Source organism: Pholcus phalangioides, unplaced genomic scaffold, assembly GCF_987345545.1.
Source record: "Pholcus phalangioides strain wild (caught in Gottingen) unplaced genomic scaffold, Ppha-v1.0 ptg000004l_1, whole genome shotgun sequence".
NCBI classification, from domain to species: Eukaryota; Metazoa; Arthropoda; class Arachnida; order Araneae; family Pholcidae; genus Pholcus; species Pholcus phalangioides.
The window spans coordinates 28,669,925-28,688,941 of NW_028301597.1; the positions used below are offsets into that span (position 1 = coordinate 28,669,925).

The 19,017-nt window shown below is 34.9% G+C and overlaps 1 pseudogene across 1 annotated transcript in view; it reads right to left on the minus strand.

The window, feature by feature from the left end:
* The window catches only part of LOC149087044 (uncharacterized), an 84,129-nt pseudogene that overhangs the window by 62,507 nt on the left and 2,605 nt on the right, over positions 1–19,017 (minus strand). The window lies entirely within an intron of this gene.

Here is a 19,017-nt window from a genome sequence, read left to right on the forward strand (position 1 = left end):
ATGCATTCGAAGTCTCTTAATTAGGATATTCCCAACGTTTTGTAGGTTTCTAGTTAATAATTACGACTGCCTGTGGCTTTGAACTGTGTAAAATTATTATACACACCCTGTTTACAAGCAAAGTTATTTCTACCCTGTTCGAAATTTCATAATTTTTATACAGAATATGCAAGAAATATTGAATTCAAGCAATTCCCCTTTACCATAAAGAAATAAAAATTTTCTCTCTATGTTTAACAACTGACTGTTTCCTATATAAACTCTGTAATTCGTAAATTTAAACTGAATTAAGGACAAAACGTTTTTTAGTTTGGGAATTTAACTATGGAATAGAAAATCCTATATCTCATTTACTTTTGGAAAGAAAAATAGAACTAGCTATTAGGGAAAATTGGTAGTTTTTCTTATACCCAGTTATAAATTTATTTTATCAAATAAAGCTGTCTTCTCATGTAATTAACAATCAAATTCAATCAGTTTAATGGCGATCACTGCGTGACAATTAGTGTCAAAACTTCTCAAACACATTTTATTCATTGCCCTAAAACTTTCGCGAGTTTTTTGAAAGTGAGTGAAAAAAAATCGAAGGTTCTTCTATAAAAATTTGATGTATGTAGTAAGAGAAAATGCTTAATGAAATCCGTGTTTTTGGTCGTCGTTGAAGAAAGCAATATAGTAAAACATCGTTACAACGTTACTCGATTATAACGATCAATCCCTCTACAACTCCATATTTTTTTCAAATTTTGTTTGGTACTGCCTATAGTCTAATGTTATACTTCTTTCCCGATACAACGATACCCTTTACTATGATAAATATCTCTGTGTAACGGCAGATTTTACAAGCACAACAATGATATTTTTTGACATTTTGCTCAAAATCGTCTTGAATTCCGTGTTATTTTGACGCTTTTTTTTTTCGTTCATATGATGGTGTCTGATAAAATCGGTATCTAGCATCATGTGATCACCAAAAACTCTTGATAAATTTTTTGATGTTGCTTCTTTCTGTGTAAGATACATGACTTTGGGTCCATTAGGTCCCACGCCATTGCCCTCTTGATTTTATTTTATGGTTTCGCACTTTTATCCATATATTTATACGGTTCTTTAATTCCCTCATTCGAATGCAAATTTTCAAAGGATCGTCTAGACTCTAGACACCCCTGAAATAAGGGAGAGTCCCCGAACTCCTTGTATAACTTGATCATTTTCGTATTTGCCTGCCCTCGCACAGGCTTTTAAACTATATCTGAATGTATATGTCTTTTAGGTCTAATGCCAAAAAGCCTTCGATCTATTTTTTTCATTTTTACTTATTTGTTTTGTACAGTCTCGCACTATTGTGCATGTATTTATGCTAGTAAATGTTACTTTGAATCACGTATTTGAATGCGTATTGTCAAAGGGCCATCAAGTACCCTAAAATAGAGCCTCCGAACTCATATAACCTGAATAACCTGATTCTCTTCGTATATGTCTGACCTCGCGCACGTTTTTTGTAATTGTATAGGAATGCACATACATGACTAGGGGTCTTTTGGATCCCATGATAGGGGGGACCGCAATTATTTTTTTTCTCCTTGTAACTAAGAATTTTCTCCGGCTCGACCATGTCCTCCGTAGCAATGAGCTTGTACCACGTAAGCGACAGAACCTGTCCATCCTCGGTCCGTTCTGTGTAAGGCCGTGATTACACTATAAAAGTGTGACAAAAGATCTTTTACAAAACTTGGAAAAAAAACAAATCAATAAGACTCTTGATCGCATTCGCTTGAATGTAGCCGGTACGCTTATTGGTTAAATTTTTCAAGTTTTATAAAAAAACTTTTCTAAAAGTTTTAAACTTTTCTTTTACACTGTTATCCCGACCTTAGACACTGCTTAGACACAAGAGTTAAAGGCGGTAAACAATTTTACAGGGGCGATTCGTCTAACTGAATTTCATTAATCATCTTATCAATTACAATTTTTCGCAGTAGGTAAATGCTTAAACCCCCTTTTCGATGGTGTAACGTGGGTTCAGAAAAAATTATTGAAAAAAATTGCCTCTCGATATAACAATAATTCCTCTAGAATATTTTTTCTTTCGTTATATCGAGTTTTCACTGTAATAAAAAAATATCATTACATTACAGCCTTGTTATCATGTGAATACTCGTCCCGTCACTGCCGCAATGATCCCAACTCGAGAGAAAATGATTTACATTAAGTTTTGTGCACGTATGCACTCACGCATGAATGCAAATCACTGCCAACCAAATTTAGGAGTCATAGCCAACACCTGATTCATGACTAGCTTAATAACTAGCAGCCCACCAGCCATTCAAATCGAGTTATTAGTACTTATATACGAATGGGAACTGCAACCCAACAGCAGTTATATTACGACAACATGCGAAGGATGAGCCAATTTCTAAGGTGACGGCTCATTAATATCCGAGATTCGGACCCCCATCAAACCCTATTTAACAGTCAAAGTTTAATGATAAAATTAATGTCACCATTTACGTGACGTCTAATAGTATTAGATGCATATTATATGTATAGGCATATGTTCTCTGGCTCTCTAGTTTATAGAGCGATTAATTTTATATTTGATATTCAATGAAGTTCGTGCTCTTCTTTCTCAAATTCAACAACCAATGGTATTTATTATTGCCCGTGTACAGCTCAACTGCAATTTAATATGAGCCACGCATCGTAAATGCCCATAGTAATTTATTCTGTGCAAAATTGGTGTGCTACTTATTTTTTTTCAGTGATTAATGTGCCTGATGAAATAATGAATATAAAGGATTTCTTCAAGTAGACTCAAATGCGCAGAATCGTACGTGCGTTCGAACACACTAAAAATGGAATGGGGTCTTTCGTTGACGGTTCTCCCTCCATGGTCGCAGTTATCTACATTGATTTCATGAAAAATCTTATATATATATTGGGATCCCTAGAAAATTCTTACATTGATTCCTTGAAAATTCTTACATTGATTCCTTGAAAATTCTTACATTGATTCCTTGAAAATTCTTACATTGATTCCTTGAAAATTCTTACATTGATTCCTTGAAAATTCTTACATTGATTCCTTGAAAATTCTTACATTGATTCCTTGAAAATTCTTAAATTGATTCTATAAAAAATTTTAAACTGATTCTATGAAAATTTGGAATTGATTTCATTTACATTAGGTCACTAGCTGTTACCCGTGGCTTCGCTCGCGTGGATATGGTAATCTGAAAATTCTTCCTTAACACAAATTTACGGATTTAATTTTGAAAAATCCCTTCTTAGTTAACTTTTGTATTATAAAATAAAACAACTGACAAAATTGCATACGTGTGGTTTTAGAGTTTCTCCTTATAAACATTAATCCCCCCTCCCTTATAACCCCTTTAGAGGATGAATTTTGAGAAATCCCTTTTCTTATAGTGAGTCTTTACATTATAGAGTAAAACTACTGACCACATTTCATATTTACAGCTTCATCGGTTTCGGCTCGGCAATGTTGCCTTATATAACCTTTAAGCCCCTTATGATCCCTTTAGGGGATGAATTTTGGAAAAATTCATAAAGCGTAACACATACCAAAAAATTTAGTTTCATTTAGCCCAGCACTTCTCTGTAAACCACATTTGTGGTTATACCTTTTGGGGACAAGATGACCAGGCTACTGGCAGAGCTCACTCTGGAACATGCGACATAAAACTGTCCATGAGAGAAACAGTCCTCTCTCAAGTCTATGCCGGCCATTTCCAGATACCGCCCTTGAGATTTATTAATAGTCATGGCAAAGCACACCTTGAGAGGAACTGTCTTCTCTTGAATTCGAATGTATACTCCATTGGGATTAATGGTATTTGTTTTTGGAATAAAAGCCATCTCTCCTCGCTCACACCCAGTGATCACCATTGCTTCTACGATGTTTTTATGCAGAGCTTTTACTCTCTTGTTTTATATAAATAGATAATACTGACCGAATTTCATATTTATAGCTTGCAGTGGTTTGAGCTTAGCGATGATTGCCCCATATAACTTTTGATTCCCCCCCCCATGTCCCCCTTACAGTATGGATTTTGAAAAATCCATCGTCAGTGAGTTTTAAAATTACAAAATAAAACGACTGTCAAAATTTGATACTTAAAGCTTCTGATTTCGGCTCAGAATTATTATCCCATATAACCTTTGGGGACCCCCCCCCCTCAAAAAACCAGTGTTGGTGAGTACGTCATCAAATAAAACTATTGACCAAATTTGATGAATATATCTTCTGCAATTTCAGCTTGGCGGGATTTCTCTATATGTTACCTTTGAACCTCCGTTCGACCCCCAATTGGCCGAATTTCGAAAAACCCCTTCTTGGTTTGTTTTTACGTCATAAAGTAAAGTTTCTGAACAAATTTCATGACTATAGCTTCAGCGGTTTTTATTCGGCATGATTTCTCTGTATAAAATTTGAACCTCCTTATGACCCCCTTCAAGGGGATCCAATTTTGGAAAAACCTCTGCACAGTGTATCTTTACGTCATGAAATTAAACTGCTGACTAAATTTCATACATATTGCTCCAGCGGTTTTGGCTCGGCATGACTTCTCTACGTAACCTTTGAACTCCCCTTATGACCTTAGTGGGTGGAATTTCGAAAAAGTGATTTCTCTGTTACCTTCGAACCCTTTTTTGACCTCCTTATAGGTCGAATTTCGAAAGACCCCTTTGCTTTTTTTTACGTCCTGAAATAACACTCCTGAACAAACTTCACGATTATAACTTCAGCTGTTTTGGCTCGGGATGATTCCTTTGTACCTGAATATGTTACCTTAGAACCCCCTTTTGACCCCGTCAGCAGTCGAACTTAAAAAAACCTTCTTAGCGAGCCTTTAAGTCATGAAACAAAACTATCGATCAAATTTGATATTTATAGTTTCAGTGGTTCCAGCTCGGTGATGATGAATCAGTCAGTCAGGACATGTATGATAATCTATATATATATATAGATAGATAGATATTATCATACATATTCACACATATTCCTTCACGTAGGTCATTGGTCATTTTACGTTAATTCTATAAAAAAACAAATTCTTCAATGAAATTTCTTAAATTCCGTGAAAATTCTTAAATTGATTCCATGAAAATTTTTTGATGATGTCAATCAGTAATGGATGTGAGTCAACTCACATGTCTCAGAACACTTTTATAAACTTAGGTGCTGTGCAAAAGTCATTCTGTTCACCCATCTGGGCATATTCGTTATTCGTTTTCCTTAAATATTTCCTGAGGCCGCGTAGACCATAAAAACTGCCCGAATAATCAATTTGAACAATATAATTTTATTCCTCAACGAGAGCCTTAAGAGGAATAAAATTATTTTTTGTCCAAATTATACATTTATATTATTCGGGCAGTTATTATGATCTGCGCGACCCCAGTTAGAAAATATTTAAGGAATTAATATTAAAATATTAAGCTAAGAAAATCCGGTGCGGTTAGTACTTGGGGGATTGACCATCTGGGAACAGCAAGTGCTGTTGGCATCAGTTTCTTTTCTCTTTAGACCGTGTTCGGTTTGAAAGAAAGCGAAAGTCTCCAACACTTTTGGGGAACTAACTCGAGATAACATTCGCATCACTTGATCTAGTTTGTTTTTCGCATAGAGAGTGCCTGTGTGCGGTTCAATGTCTTAATGGTTTATCTGGAATGCATTCTTAGGTATTTCTCAGATAAATCTTTTGTTTTCTAGATTTCTTAGGTGTATGGGAACGTACACTTTTGGTAAAGAGCACCTCCTTTTTTTTCAAGCAGAGACACTTGCATTTACTGCAGTTTAACATGATTGCGTTTTTATGGCACTACTCTTCGATTTCTGGACTGCAAGGTCAGCGAAAATACCGAGAATGCCATTCTGGGGGGGGGGGGACTGGAAAATCATAGCAACAAGGAATCAATTGTAGCAAATGCACGCTTCCTGGGGGCACTGGTACGTTGACTTGTCTTCCCGATGAAGTACTCTTGGGATTCTCGGTATTATGCAACCACGACACGTTTTTGCTACAAATAGCGATTGATATGTTACTGTAAATGTGATAAATTGGTCATTTCAATTATTAACCGGTTATTATGCATACTTACCAATCGTCTTGGCAAGTTCAATAAATTTATCATTTTTACCGGCGAATATGCATAATAACCAAGTGCCGTTGGTAAATTTGATAAATATTTGAAATTTATTATCTTCATCTGTGATTATGCATAATACCCTAGAGTAATTGGTGAATTCGATAATAATGGGAAAACTCCAAATGAGTCTAGTATTTGAGATGAATACAGTCGGACCCCGATGTAATGATAACAAATTTTACGATCTTACCACGATATTATGGTACAACACATGTATGAATTACCATGTACGTACGAATTATCACGTTTACCAACGACGCGAACGTTCGGGTATTATGCATAATCACCGGTAAAAGTGATAATTTTTTAGTACTTATTAAATTTACCAGCGACGCTTGAGTTCTACGTATAATCTAAGGGAAAAAGTAATAAATTTAGGGAAATTAAACAAACTTTCCAAAATGCTCGGCTATTTTGCATAATATCCGGATTTATCACATTTACCACGTAACAGATACATTTACAGAGGCTTTTTTTTATCCTCAGGCTAAAATATCAAAGAAAAGCATGTTTTTCTGTATATTATGCCTAGGACTGAGATTGGGCTGAGGAAAAAAACCCATCTATCGTCTCTACCGTCTCTACTTCAGCGCCTCAGGCCACAGTGCTTGAAATAAGGAAGGCATGGTCATGTTTCCAGTGGTGTAGATGGTAGCATGTTCGGCCGGTTTGCAAGAGGTCCTGGGTTCGAGTCACGTTGTAGACTAGACGACTTCTCATTCCGAGTTCTCCTCGGTATAATATCCAGAAAACATGTTTCCTTCATATACACACAGAGCATAATAAGAATTCATCAAACAACTCTTGATAAAAACTTAATATTTCATACGAGTTTTCTATTTGTCTTCCCCGTCGAAAATTCTATTCCACATCCGAATTTAATTACAAAAAATGGGGCGATACGAATAGAGTCATTATTTTCAGGCGTGATAAATGAGCCTCATTTCCCTAAAATCCGCCTCAAGGCCATACGAAATACTTTTTGGCGCAATAATTATTCGCACGATCAGCCAAAACTTGCTACGGGCACTTTTGTTTCATCAATTAACGATAATTGTTTGACAGAGTAACAAGTTTGCGAATACGTTCTTACTTTCATCTCCTTATAATTCCAGAGCGAACCGTTGAAAGTTTTACCCACAGAAGCCCACACGCAATGCCTCTTGAATGTTTCGGTGCAATCATTAAACTAAGACGGAATAAAGAACTCCACATATTCACAAACTTTTATAACTAATCATCAATGCATTCGGGTTTCATTTTTTCCCCTACCTGTGTGATAATGCGAAATTCTCCCACATACTAATACTAAGTTAAAAAATTTACAAGACTTATTTTATTGCAGAAGAATGAATACAGATACAACTTGTTTATTAGGTGCTTCCTCCGAAGTAACTACCCTCTGTGTAATTATCCATTTTTGCAATTGTTCATACAAAGAAGTATGAAACCTGAGAATCGTTGCCCCCTCAAGCTTTATCCGAGGAAAAAGGTAAAAGTTACATGGGGAAAGATCATGGGAATAAGCTGGTTGCGGAAGTATCGTGATATTTTGTCAGGTAATCTGACACCAGGAGGGACCCGTGAATCCTTAAACATCTGAATGATTCGTTGACACGCAGGAGACTAGATCTTTGGATGGCCAAGTCGTGGGAGCTCCACCATGACAATGCACCGGTTCACAGGTCCCTCCTGGTGTCAGATTACTTGTCAAAACATCACATTTCAATACTTCTTAAAACCAGCTTTTTTCCTCTTATCAAGCCCCATGTGACTTTTTTCTTGGATAAAGAATTTGGTTAAAGGGCAACGATTCTCAGGTTCCGAAGTTCAGTGACGAAGGCACTGGAAAATGAGTCGAAAAAGCTTGCAATCCGCATTTACTTGTTTGTATGAACAATGGCGAAACTTCAGTTGCGCAGCGTAGTTACTTCGAAGAAAACACCAAATACAGTCAAATCTCGTTAATGAGTCCCTCTTGGGAGAGCAAAAATATGACTTAGTAAGAGGAGTGACTCGTTAAACGGAATAAGCCATAGCTGTGCCAATTCCTGAGGACAATTGGGACTTCAAAAAAGTGACCCGGTAAGCGGAGTGACGTGTTAACCGGGCGACGCACTAACGAGATTTGACTGTAAATAGGATCTATCTGTATTAATTTTTCCGTAATAAAATAAGTCTCGGAACTTTTTGCATAAGAAAATCTGCACAAATTTCATGCAGCAAAAACGTTCATTATTATTATTGCTGTTGTAATTATATCCTCAATTTACGTGTGGTTTTTTTTTTTGGAAAGCTGTTGTGTATCGCTCGATATACCGCAACATACTGCGGAAAGACAAAGAAAAATACAAAAGGAGAAATTCCCCATAAGAGAAACAACAGCCGGTACCAATTTGCATATTATTAAGAGTTGTGTATAGAAAGTTGGAATACTTCCTCGAATATTATGGGGGGATATATATGTTTTTTGACACTTAAATAAATTCCAAAAACACTCTCATTTTCCGTATTCTGAGTAGACAATCCTTTTTCGAGCAGAAATTTAAAATTTGGAGTTTCATTTCTCCAAATATCACGACAACACCACACGGCGGGACAAAGGAAGTATCTGAAGATAAGTTGGGAAAAACTTAAAAAATATATATTCTAGAAGCTTCATGACTCTCGGAAACATTACACGATTCTAAAACTATAACTATACACTGCGTGGCTAAAACAAAAGTGGTATATTACAGTGTTTTCAATCATTTCGCGCAATATTTCACCGAATTCTTGAAGCAACTACATGATTAGAAAGCTGAATTGTTGAGGGGAGCGAGGGATACTTTTAAAAATTTCTATTCGTGTGAGAGAAACAAAACTTTTCAGTCGTGTTAATGGAAACCAAACAAAGAAATCGAATGGAGGTTGTTGCAACGCTTTATATCTCAGGAACAGCGCTATGTGTGAAAAAAGACATGTATATAGATATATACAGGCTAATAGACATACTATTACAGTAAGTGCTAGCATGGCCTTTATCTCATTAACTGTCCGTCGTAGAGGTATGATTCCAACAAAAAAAAATGTCATGTCTCTAAGTTCAATACTCAGAGATATTCGAATTCGAAAAAAAAAGGAAATTTTGGAAAGAACAGCGTTAAATGCGAAATATCCGTTTCACCCGCATTTAACGCTGTTCTTTCTTAAATTTTCTCCATTTTTCGAATTCGAATATCTCTGTGAGTATTGAACTTAGAAACGTGGATTTTGTTTTTGTTGACATCAGGAGAAACAGGGCAACCACTTTTCAATTGGCAGCCGGAGCACAGGGGGACGGTATAAAAATTAAAATTTGTTTAGTTGGTTACACACTGTATTTTCACTCTTAAAACTGGTACAGTGTAATTTTTGAACTCATGTTGAGCATTTTTTAAATTGGAATCATACCTCTACGATGGACAGTTGGTGAGATAAGGACCGTACTAGCACTCACAGGATACCCTGTATGTATATGTATGTATATATATTATATAAAAAACATAAAACCAGTGTTTTCCGACTACTAAAAAACAGCACATGAATCTAATTCGTATATTGAGGTAGCGTATAGATAAGCCAATTGCAGCTCCTACAACTCTTCATCATCGCTCTGTTGACTGATTGTAGTAGTGCATTGAAGCTATGGTTGCTATAAAGAAGATAGGAATGATGGCAATCTAAGAATCATCTCACTCCGTCAAAATGATGACGAAACTTGAGATGAAATGAGAATTCTCGCTGGAAGTACATTTCACCCCCGGGAGTTATCAGACCCACCTCCTCGGGAACTGAATTAAAAACATGAAAACACGGGATAGTTTTTAACATACAGATATAGATGCTCTGTGAATAAATTGCTACTGAATAGTAAAGTATGTAGCGTAAACATTCATGAATGAGTTCGAATTCTGTTCGTTTTCCCGTTCAGTATATAAGAGAAATGCGCATATATTTTCATTGAAATAGACAAACTTTTTCCGATGTGATCCCTACTGCCATCTATTAAATGAGAAAAAACTTTATTTGTTGGAAATTCTTCAAGTAAAATTGACTGTTTGGTTTTACACCGGTATGCAGCTTTAAAATTAACAGTTACATGGTATGATATCACATATTGTATATTTTCATGCTACATACTGATGTAAATTTTTTGCACCATAATACCGGTTACTATAATTTTGTTTGCCGCAAAATTATTTTGTGGTAAACATAAAAACATATTTACCGGTATTATGGCGCATGAAGTTTACACCAATATGTAGCATGAAAATAAAAAATGCATGGTATCGTACCATGTATACTATTTGTTTTCATGCTGCATGCCGATTTAAAACCATACCAGGAAGTTTTACTTGAAAGAATTATAACATAAAGTTTTGTTTTATGTGATAGGTGGCAGCAGGGACTTCGGCTCAACGATGTTTCTCACGTGATAAAACGTAATAAGTTACAAGGTTAAGACATTTTCCTTCTATCATCATTTTTCTTCACCGATTCGCTTCTCAAATTATTTCTCCCGTTTATGCCAGTCCGTGAAATTGTCCACTTAATCTCATCGTTACGTAATTGGAAAAAGGTTTGTGAACACTGGTATATTGTATTTGACCAATGTTTCTACTATGCAAGCCTCAGAAGGGCGCGTTATGGTTCGTTCGGAATAATTAAGAGTCAGTAATACTGTACATAAGCAAAATCGATTCAGCTGAGTATCTAAGCATATTTTATGACGAAATTTATTCATTTATGGGTATTTGCTTCTCTGAAGGTGATTGTTAATGCGAGCTGTGTGTAAAATGTTATTTGAAAGAGCACGAGGCATCATTTACACTGACCACTGCTTTTATTGGCCACCACTAAGACCAGATCCAATCGATAGCCCAAGAAACTTGTTAGAAAATATGCATCATAACTTTCTCGGTAACTCCATTCTATAACTTTGATTAACCGCATGGCCAAAAAAAAATAGTCTGATGAAAAAAATACACAAACAAAACATAAATCGAGTCATTTTAATTCTGCTTTGAATCGTGAGATTATTAATCTGAAAAAATTTATATAAATCTGATGAAAAAAAATTATTATTGTAAATAATTCAAAATTTCTTCATAACATTCTTCAACATTCTTCATAAACTTATTTTCAAGGCAGTTTTTTGAGCATGATTCGTACTTACACTAAAAATGGTATATATATATACATTGAGTACATGTGCTTTCCCCCCCCCCCCTGGGAAATATTTACACCATCCCCCCCTGGAAAAAGTTGAAATGACTGCCCTGGGTATACATATATTTACATTTCACCAATATAAACTGGTTTAATGGTTTTTTTTTTAAATATATGAAATTGTATTGTCTTTTTTTTATCTAGAATATATACAGGGTGTCTATAATGTGTTTTTATGTAATTAAGTAAACATCACAAAAACATCCCTTGCTTTCGCAGGGAGTTCCAAACTCGAATGGTTAGCTCACCAACCTGTCGGTGAGAGCGAAAAGAGCCAAAATGTCGAACGCTACCGTTCGGAATGTGGAGAAAAATTATCATGATTCGACAGAAATGATCAAACCAATGGTTTAGCCTTTAGTGTTATGCCAATAAGAGGAAGGACATAGGGCTCCCCAATGTGTTATAAAAAAGGCCGCTGGTCTCTTTACCGAATAATATTCATCCCATAACTATGTAAAAACGATAAGTTAATTGTTTCCTCAATCAATATAATGAGCCCCCCCTCCGAAATTCTTCAAGAACCCTCAGGGGTCCATGGTTAAGAACCACTGTCTTAATTTCATTCGTCATGTGAGGGAAAAAATTTCCAAACACCCTTCAAAGACAGAAAATCTCCAGAAGATAGCTATTAGTTTCACCAGCAAAAAAGCAACGCCAGTGAAGAAAAGAGGATTCAATTGATTCTGCTTTAGATGTCCAAATACCCTCCCATGAAGCTCAAGCAGTTTTGCCACATTTTTTGCAAAAAACTAGCATGTACTAAGATTCGCATGAAAACACCCTCTAGTAGGACATAATCCGAACAGTTCTTTATTTTTCTTCCGATTTCTTTCCCATCCCTTCATTAAGACATTTCGAAAGTTTGACATGTCTAATGGGTAGTTAAGGCTGTATAGACAGCTTGAAACACGCCAATATCAATTATATAGACACCCTGTGAAAATGAACCGAATTATCTTTTGAAAAAACGTATTTGATTAAATATTTCAAGATTTTTCTATATCAGATTTCTGAAATTTCTCCAAAAATTAATCCTAAGAGGATTGTTTTATCAACTATTTTAAAAATGAACGCTTTTAAGCGTGTGTTTACGTGCATTTTTTTTTCTTTTTGGGATTCTAATCAAGAGACTCAATGATGTAAGTTGAGCGGAAAAGTGAAGATTCCCAGATGGTGTAGTCATGGGGCCAAAGAAAATCGATCTCTTGAGAAGGAGATCCATCGGGTGATGTCCTCACGCGCCATTGGAAATTTACTGGAAGCGCAACTGGCACCAACTTGTTAGAGAATGTGATAGATTTTATTGACGAATTTCTTAAGAAATTATGTGTTACCTACTGTTTGGTTGCATGAAGTCTCAGAACGTAAATAAATCTTTTTGGAAATTCGATATTACACGGTTAGAGAAACTGAAGATTTTGAATTAAAACATTTTGTAAACTAAAAATAAGGTTACTTAAAGGAAAAACCTATTCTTCTTTTTCATTGGTTTTAGCTAAGTTAATCCACAATACACATATATTGGACCTCTTCCTTACCAGATCATGGACCGCCGCTCCTTCTCCAGGAAAATATATAACCAGGTGGTCGGAACATTATATCGGACCCGATTCTTATGAAATAAACTTCTCGTTCTGGATTTTATATGGTTTCTTAGATTTGAGGAGCGAATGAGAGACAGCCAAAAAAATATCTCCACCCACTCTGTCAGATCCAGAACATTCTCTGAAAAGAACATTCATTCTATCGTCCCATTATTTTCACCTGACTACTGATTGGAAAAAGTAATTAGCAGCACCTGCCAACAACACCCCCACACCTTATCCGTAACGATTGAAACATTCCAACGGAACTCGTGCTTTCGGGGTAAACCCGCGAGAAACATAACATTTTAAAAATATCTCTAAAACATTACGTTGTAAAACCGCAAACTTAATATTCATTAAATCAATCGGCATGTGATTTAAACAACATATTTGGGGTCATTCAAGTATTACATCAGCATCGAGGGGGGGGGGGAAGGGGGTTCCGATTTGTTGACTTTTGATGAAAAGGGGGGGAGGGGTTTGTAGGTTGCTTACGTTATCAACCACCCCTTTTTGAAGATATGAAATATTCTAAGCTGCTGACGAAATTTCGCTAACAGGGGGAGGGGGTCAAAAATGACTGAAAATCTGCTTACGTAATACTTGAATAGCCCCTTTCGTATTACAAAAAAAAATTTACCTTTCAAGCCACTCAAATTAGAAATAATAAAAGATAACATAGCCAAAAGACACTCAAAATGCAAAACCACAACACTCACTAACCATCCTGTGCCTGTGGCAGGAGAACTCGTTTAGTATACTGAATTTAAACAGAATTTCAAATTAATCCGGGTCACGGGTCAATCCGACCAAGTAGAGCCGGACTGCCCTATCCTAACTTCCCCGCAGCCCACACTGCTCAAAACAATTGGGGGGAGGGCATGTAGTTTTTATTCAATTGTGATTTTTTAACGTTTTAATTGATTAAAATAGTGACAAAGAACATTGTTAACTTTAGAAAGACATACCTTTTAGTTAAAATAAAGTTTTCAGATACGACGTGCAATTACTTGAAATCTCAAAATTTGTTTGAGTATCGTACTATATAAAAAAACAAATTAACTTTTCGTACAGTTCCCGTGTGTTCTCAATTGTGAAAATGTAGAACCGCTCTCTGAAATGTTGTCACCTGCAAAAAAAATTCCATACTCTTAATGCAGTATTTAGCGGGATAGTAAATGTATATAAAATCATATATTTTGGCAACTTTCACTCAGTTGTCAAGTTTTCATTGGCTCTAAAGTCGTCATTTTTAGAGACTAGGAATAGAATGAACTCAACGATTTTTATTCACAGCAAATAGCATTTAAATTTTTTGACTATTTATTTTTACAATTACAGAATTTTTACAACTTTGCAATTTGTGAACACCTACAATCATTGGCGATAAATGATATAAATGATAAACTTCATTAATAACCATTTATGAACTTCATTAATAACCATTTATGAACTTCATTAATAACCATTTATGAACTTCATTAATAACCATTTATGAACTTCATTAATAACCATTTATGAACTTCATTAATAACCATTTATGAACTTCATTAATAACCATTTATGAACTTCATTAATAACCATTTACGAACTTCATTAATCATCACTTTGAACTAAATGAAAACTTCAAAGTCAAATATCTTTATTAATCTTGCATTTAAAGAAATGAATTTTTTTGTAAATAACTGACTTCTCACACGCAGCCGCATTTGTATTTTACTAATTTGAAATTTTAGCACACAGGGTCTACATAATTTCAAGTTTATTTTTCTACTTTTCATATACACTACCCCTTGAGCAATCTATGGCATTATGCTTAATCGCACGTCATTTAAAACTTTTCGCAATTGAAAAGTATGTTTCTAAAGTCAACGGTTGCGCAAACAATTTGGGACAAGTAATTACATGATATTTAATAAGTTTTATACTGTTTCTCATCATCAAAAAAATCTCAAGTCACTGGTTATAGGGGGGGGGGGGGGGTTTCATGGAAGAAAATGTTATTCCTAGTTTTATTTTTATTTCAGAACAGTTATTCGGAGAACATCAGAGTTCACGCTCTATTATCCGATGGTATTTGACAATCCCGATAATATACTTGGGGCAGGAGTAGACCTAAACCTAAATAAAAATTTATCTGTATCCGTATCTGAAGACGAGAAACAATTTATGAATAAAAGAAACGTCAAAGGACGAGTACATCTGTGTTGTTTCGATTTATAGGCAATAAGGTTGGAAAATAACCATCTCTACCATGGAATCCCTTGATATCATGCCAACTGGATCTTTCCTCTCTCTCTCTCTCTTTTTTTAGGAAATATGGGAGCCACTCGGATCTTTTGGTGTATTTATTTACTTCGTTACTATTTTTTCTCTTCTCTGACAGAAATTGTATCAGCCTTATCGTATACGCGAAAACGATAGTGTTATTATTATCCTATACATTCTGCACTTCGTCTAATATAGGGTTTCGTTCCTCGCAGATGAAGCGAAGTGATATTTTGCTCGTATGAAGTGTTTCCTCTCGTGTAATAGAACGAAATTAAAATCGGGGAAAAAAGACTGTCAAAAAAGCCATGGTAGTAATTGAAAGGTCCTAGATATCACAAACATACGTGTGTTTTTACTGATATACAGATCATGTAATAGTTTTGAACCGTTACGTCACAATAAAAAAAGATATTATTAACAATGCTAACTTTGCTGTGCCAAAATATGTCCTGAGAGTCATTTAGTCAATGTCAGAGTTAGAATTATAAATGCTCGAAAAAATTCAAAGCTATTATATTCTATTTAAAAATCTATGTTCATCTTTTTTTCCATTTAACTGGAACTGGGCATACGGCTGTTGTAAGGACTTATAAAAAATAATAACAATTGGCGAAATGATTAATAAACGTATTAATACCGTGTAATCATTTTCTTTATAATTTCATGATAATATAAAATGCAGGATAACCAAAAAGGTATGGTCACATTTTAAAAATTATCAAATTAAAAAGCAATCAATTGACACAAAAAAGGTATGGTTTGCACTCGAATGCTTATCGTGGCCTGGAGTTTTTTTTTTTATAAATAAAAAATAGTTCAAAATTTCGGTCACAGTTAGCGCAATGCCACGAAAAACTAGGCATACATGTACATAAAAATTGATTTCCTGTCTGTGCGCGTGTATGTATATTCTCTATGCAAATCTATGAGTTAGGCCAATCTCCGCCAAACATGCAGTTTGGGGCCACTCAAGTATTACGTCAGCAGATTCTTAGCCATTTTTGACCCTCTCCCCCTGTCAGTAAAAGTCGGCAAAAACTGACCCCCCTTCCCCCCGTCCGCAAAATTTCGTCAGCAGCTTAGAATATTTCATATCTTTAAAGAAGGGTAGTTAATGACGTAAGCAACCTTCAACTCCCCCCCCCCGTCATCAAAAGTCAGCAAATCCAACCCCCCCCCCCTCCAATGCTGACGTAATACTTGAATGGCCCCTTTCGTAAAATGAGGTAATTTTGTGAGAGGGTCGTGTATGCGAAAAAAAATATCAAGAAATTAACTTTAACAGTCTTCGTGTGTTAAATCTTCAACTTAATGAAATCTAGAACCAGCGTGAAATATATATATATATATATATATTCTCCAGAGCATGTTCATTTCACTGGAAGTTTTAGCACAAAGAGTCTACATAAAAAGGTAATTTAATATGTAAGGTAATATGTAAGGTATAAAGGTAATATATATATATATATACTACCCCCCCCCCCCACAAAAAATCTTTCAGTGGTTGTAGAGATGGGCCTGTGGACAAACATTTTGATTCACCCTGTATGTATTTCCCTGTATATGTATAGTTTCATTTATACAAAACCTCATGCCACATATATTTTGAAAATACTATTGAAAAATAGAAAGTTAATTTTTTTTAATCAAAGGGAATGAGTAAAAAAATACATTTAATTCATAATTATACTGATGTTTTAATTCAAAACAAAATTTAATAATGGATTATTTCTTAAATGAAATTGGGAAGTCAATAAATGCATGTCTGTGTAAGCGTAAATTTGTTTCCAGCACAATACTTTGAATATTTTATCTATTAAACCGTAAGCAAAATCTTAATGTCCCTTGAGGTTATTTGTTAAAAAAATTCAATGTTTTCTGTTTCGATGGAAAAACTTTCATATTATTTTTATTCAAATATTTATAATTAAAATAATGGTTTTCAAGATTTTTCTTTTCCCCCGTTGGATTTAAAATATATAATATCATTAAAATATTTTGTGTAATGAATTATTTTGTTTTCTAATTTTTCAAAGCGCTTTTATTCAATGGTAGTATCAAATATTTTTGAATTTTTGTAGAGAAGAAGTTATTTTTCGGAAATACCAAAATTAATACACGGGATAAGAATTTGGTATATAATTATCATTATTATTATTATTAATATATAATAAATCACAACTATAGTGCTAAGAAGATAAGCTGCTTAAAATACTCATATTAGAGGTATACAAATAACTTTTAACTAAATTTAATTAGTTTTCTAGAACAAGTTCATAACGTCCATCATTGTAACGATTTCATAATTTTTATCATAATGAAAAAATTCAGTGAAAGTTTTCAGCTGAGATATCGTCTGATCATACTAAAATATACTTGGCATTTCGGAAATTGCAAAACTTACATCGTGTTTTTATATAGTGTATCACGCTGATAATTGATTATTGCTTTAGATTGTTGAGAAATCGATACACGAAGACATAATCATGAAATATAAGACAATCGTGAGAGAGAATTATAGCCTATTCCCTCTTAATGCAACACTCTCTTTCTTTAATAAATAAGTGACCCAAATACAGAAGTGATGGAGGCAGAGCACTTATGTGTAAAAGGAATGATATCTATAAATAACTAGTCGTATTCTTTCCCTATTTCAAAATATTCCCACACGATATTGAATCAAATATTTGTTTTAATATTATTCCATTGATAAAAATAGTTACGCTATCTTCTTATTTATTTATTTACAATAATAATAACCCCAGAAGGCATGAAATGCACTTATACTGGAAGAAAAAAAAAAAATAATAGTCAGTACGGGAAGCACTTCGCATACGGAGCCACGTCGAAATCCCCAATAGTGGAAGCAAATCTTGCGTAGGAGGCACATACAAGTTCTGATGGAAGACTGTTCCATATTCTTGCCACACGGCATCTATATCCGTGGAAAAAACAATCCCTTCTAGCCATTGGTATTCTTATTTGGAAGCGATGCCTACGTAGGTTAACTTGCCTGTCTATGATCTCAAAGAAAGGCTCTCTCGATGGTAGATAAACAATTTGGTGAACTAGTTTGGTCGACAATGCTAATACAATATGTAAAAGTCTGATATAACGAGTACGGTTCGTAACTAGAATTTCACTATAACGAGTGATTTGCAGATGATTCACTAGTCACCGCTGATTTCGTTCCCAAATGTGTTTCAGTGATTTAAGGGTGATTTTGGGGTGCCAATTCCGAATCTGGCATTGGTTTTGTCAGATTGGCTCTAATTTTGAAGTCTAGCATTGGTTTTGTCAGATTGGCTCTAATTTTGAAGATAAAGTGAAAAAATAAATTTCAATAGTGATACAGTCAGCTCCTATATTCGCGGATTTCATATTTGTGGTTTTCGTATTCGCGGTCTTTTTCCAAGTTTTCTGTAAAACGCCGTTGCAGTGCTAATTCTGGTATTGGAACAAAATATAAATTGTACGTGTTAAAGAAGCGTTTCAAAAACCACTTTTGAAGTTTTTTCTAGTGCTCTATATGCCTTCCAACTCTACATCTAACATTCAGTTGCTTGATCGAATGTTATGCGAACATTTATTGCTCGCTACACACACATTACTCAATGATGATTGCACAAGCAATCGAAGAACATGCAACTGCAAGAAACTTCTAAAAGTCATGGATGAATTTCACCGTCTAGTGTGGAAGCAATAACGATAGGAGCAGTCATCTCGCGTTGGA